This window comes from Bos taurus, chromosome 15 (assembly GCF_002263795.3).
Source record: "Bos taurus isolate L1 Dominette 01449 registration number 42190680 breed Hereford chromosome 15, ARS-UCD2.0, whole genome shotgun sequence".
NCBI lineage: Eukaryota > Metazoa > Chordata > Mammalia > Artiodactyla > Bovidae > Bos > Bos taurus.
Genome location: NC_037342.1, coordinates 41,766,034 through 41,769,977, shown reverse-complemented (window position 1 = coordinate 41,769,977; position 3,944 = coordinate 41,766,034). Strand labels below are relative to the sequence as shown.

General features: G+C 44.1%; 1 pseudogene; it reads left to right on the top strand.

Moving 5' to 3' along the window:
* The first annotated feature begins 1,619 nt into the window (after positions 1-1,619).
* On the top strand, positions 1,620-2,312 carry LOC616568 (leydig cell tumor 10 kDa protein homolog pseudogene; annotated as a pseudogene).
* The last annotated feature ends 1,632 nt before the right edge of the window (positions 2,313-3,944 follow it).

Sequence of the window (3,944 nt, the reverse complement as noted above, 5' to 3'; positions counted from 1 at the left end):
TGTCAGGTCTGGTGGAGGGTGCATTAGCAGCTGTCTTTTGCATGAACAGAGGCTGTAGCCTGGGAAGGCCAAGTTGTTTCATGTTTGTATGCCAGCCCCCTTAGAGACTCTGGAAAGTTCTGGAGAGAACTTTGTGCTGTGCTGTGCTTGTAGCTCAGTCATGTCCGACTTTTTGCGACACTATGGACTGTAGCCTGCCAGGCTCCTCTTCATGGGATTCTCCAGGCAAGAATACTGGAGTGGGTTGCCATGTCCCTTTCCAGGGGATCTTCCCAATCCAGGGATCGAACCCAGGTCTTCTACATTGCAGGCTGATTCTTTACCGGGTGAGTAAGACATTGCAATTCTTGACTGACTGGCTAGGGGTTTGGGCCACTGGGATTCAGATATTAACACAAGTGCAACCATAGCTGTACCTCCTGGCTGGTGAGACTTTGGGTTACATATGTTTTGATTTGTTAATAGCACAATGATGATGTGGTTTATTCCAACAGATTACGAATTTAACAATCTCATCTAATTTAAAATGTTTGTTTTAAATTATGGACGGATAAAAATATGGACGGACAATGCCTCTTAACTTTTGGCTCATTTATGAAACAGGGACTTTGAGAACAGATGAAATCATCATTATTATAAACTGATTTTGGAATTAGTCACATTTTCAGAAAACAAAAAGACACTGAGAAAGTAGGAGGCAAAAGAGTCTTGAAACCTATGGAATATAGATTTCTGTGTGGAAGTTTGTCAAATCTTTCTCTGCTTCTGAGTGGCTGTGCCATCAGCAGTTTCTGCTTCTTCCAAGGTCCCATTTATCATTTTCTTGGACTGCTGGGATCTGGAGGGTGTTTGCTCAGAAGTGACAAGGTGTTTTTTTTTTTTTTTTTTGAGCTAATATAGGTTAGTTTCCTTCAGGAATGTGTGGGGATTTCTTTATGTCATGTGAGTGGGTTTTTAACAACTCCTGATCCCAGAAGAAATCGAGAAATGGTTCTATTCAGTTCTACCCAAGCACAGGCACTGGAGGCCAGGATGTTTTAAATCCCCATCGTCCCCTCAGTGGGGTTTATAAGTGTCCTGAGCCACCGAAAATAGGATCTTTCTCATTAAATAGGTCTCTTGGGCTAAGAAAATACCAAGGCATGGGTGGGCATTGTCCCTGCTGGACCATGAAAGCCACACAAAGGCAACTCCTAGGGGGATGCCCTCCCTTGGGGACAGTGAGTGCAGCAAAAGGGGCTGATTGGCATAGGCACCGAACGTTGGCTGAATTCTGGTCATTGGCTGAGCATGTGGCACATGGCGCTCGCCACTGACAGTGCTCACTTGGGCCCAGGTGATGTGAATCTTACCTTCAAGTGGCTCCTCCAGTCTTGGAGGCTCCACTGGCTTCCATTCTGGTGCTCCCCCTGTACCCCAACAGCAACTCCAATTCCACCTCTTGGGGCTGGGTGGTCTAGGTCTTCATCTGTTTTCTTTTCAAGCTATTTTTTTCAACTGTCTGTTCCAGAAAATTTCAAGCATAAGGAAGAAGAACAGAACCATGACATTTGCATGTACGATATCTTGATTAAACTTTTGTTAACATTTTGCCATATTTACTTTAAATAGAAAGTTTTGGTGGCTGATAATGGCGCAGGGGCAGCGCAAGTTCCAGGCGCAGAAGCCAGCGAAGAGCAAGGCGGCGGCGGCGGCGGCCTCGGCGCGGAACCGGGGCCCGAGGAAGGGCGGTCGCGTTATCGCACCCAAGAAGGCACGCATCGTGCAGCAGCAGCAGCTCAAGAAGAACCTGGAGGTTGGGATCCGGAAGAAGACTGAGCATGATGTGGTGATGAAAGCCAGCACCAGCCTGCCCAAAAAGCTGGCGCTTTTGAAGGCCAGCACCAAGAAGAAGGAGGCCTCCTCCTCCACCAAGATGCCTGCCTAAGGATGCGCCCCAGCAGTGACCACCACTGCAGCCCCCTCCTCTGTGCTGAGACCTGTGCAGGTAACCCCACGGGAAAGAGGAACTGTGCTCTCCAAAGACTTGAATTGCACCTCGAACTTGACTGGGCCCTGGCCCATGAGCCAGTGAGTAGCAGGTCAGAAGCACACTGACGGACTGGCTTCGTAGGTGCCGAGGTCTTTGAACAGGCCAAGGCCAGGGGGATCTTTTCACTGACTTCCTGTGTCCCCACTACCCCCTCCCACATCCTGTCTGGATAACTTGGAGCAAGACACCTGACTTTGTCATTCCTCCCATGGTCACATGCTCCTGTGAGCAGGCCGTGCTGGGGCCTCAGGCCAGGTGCCTGGACCGCCCAGCCAGCCCCAGTTTACACACAAGCCGCATGTCCAGGTAAAAAAAAAAAAAAAAAGTTTTATATATGAAACACTTTAAGTGGTAAACTCTTCACTCCTAAATACCTCAGTATTCAATATGCATCTCCTAAGTAGAATGTTATTCTTCTATATAATGATACCATTATCATACCTAAGAAAATAAATAATAATTTGCTAATATAATCTAATTTAAATTACATATTCAAATTCTCCCAATATGAATTTTTAAAATGGATACTTTAGAACCAGGATCTAATCAGAGTAAATGCATTGCATTACTTTTTGTTAAGGTTTTTAATCTTTTTCTAAAACAATCCCCTTACTTTTTTCTTTTATATTACATTGGTATTTGATTTGTCATGTAGAATGTCTCATCTTCTGATTTGCCTAATCATTTCCTTGTGGTGTCATTAAACTTTTTTTTAATATACTTTTTTCCCTTATAAGCTGGAAATTAATTTTAAAGGCTTGATTACATTTGGTTAGCAATTTTAGTAGAAGGCTCACATTTTTTTCATTAACAGACAAACACCATGCCTTATTCCCTTAATAGTTTGCCCTTTGAATTTCAACAATTTCTCTTCTCTTTTTCTATCAAATAGCTTAGCTTTGGCAAAATGCTTTTTTTGTTATTTTTGTTCCTGCAGCTATGACTACCGAATGATTTCATCAACCCATTTTGGAGTCTTTCTTTTTGTATTTCAGTATAACAATCTTAATCTTCCCTGCGGGCAGTGAACAAGACTCTTGGGGAGAGATGGAGAACAAGGAAATGCAAATGAGAAAAGCATCCTGATGACAGTTTAAGGATGACTGTGCCATACCCTTAAGGACGCTGTGGAGGATGAAGCTTCTGGAGCAGGTGAGAAGTAAGAAGCAAGCAGAAGTCTTGCCCCCAAAGGTCTTGCTCCACAGAGCCGGAGGGGCACTCTGTGTAGGATCCCAGGCTTCACTCTTGGATCTGTGTCACGTTGAAACATGGGACCTTTTTCAGCACCAGGTCCCAGGGATAAGGCTCCTCTAGTAGCCATTCACACTTTTTTCACAGCACCATCATCCTTAGCATTAGAAAAAATTATGTATTTATTTTGGCTGTGCTGGGTCTTTGCTGCTGCATGGGCTTCTCTCTAGCTGTGGTGCACAGGCTTCTTATGGCGAGGCCTCTCTTGTTGTGGAGCACAGGCTGCAAGGCATGTGGGCTTCAGCAGTTGTGCCTCCCAGCTTTGAGAGCACAGGCTCAATAATTGTGCAGGGGTTTAGTTTTGGGACTCTTCTCAGACCAAGGATCAAACTCTCTCCCTGGTTTGGCAGGTGGATTCTTTGCCACTGAGCTTCCAGGGAAGCCCCATCCTTAGCATTGTTTTTCCGTTGACTTTGATCTCAGAGATTCATGGAAGGATCAATTAACTGTGAAATTCATCTTGATTCTGAATAGAGTCTTATAAATAGTTTCTATCCTGATGTGACTTTTCCAATAGTTTTGTAAAATCAACAGGGAATAGACTATTTGTTTCCATTACAGAGAAAGAAGAATCAATCTTGAACTTTTCTTTTTCATTACAATAAATGTTTATTGAACCCTTACTGTAAACAGGAATTGTATTATACAAAGTTAGCTAGAG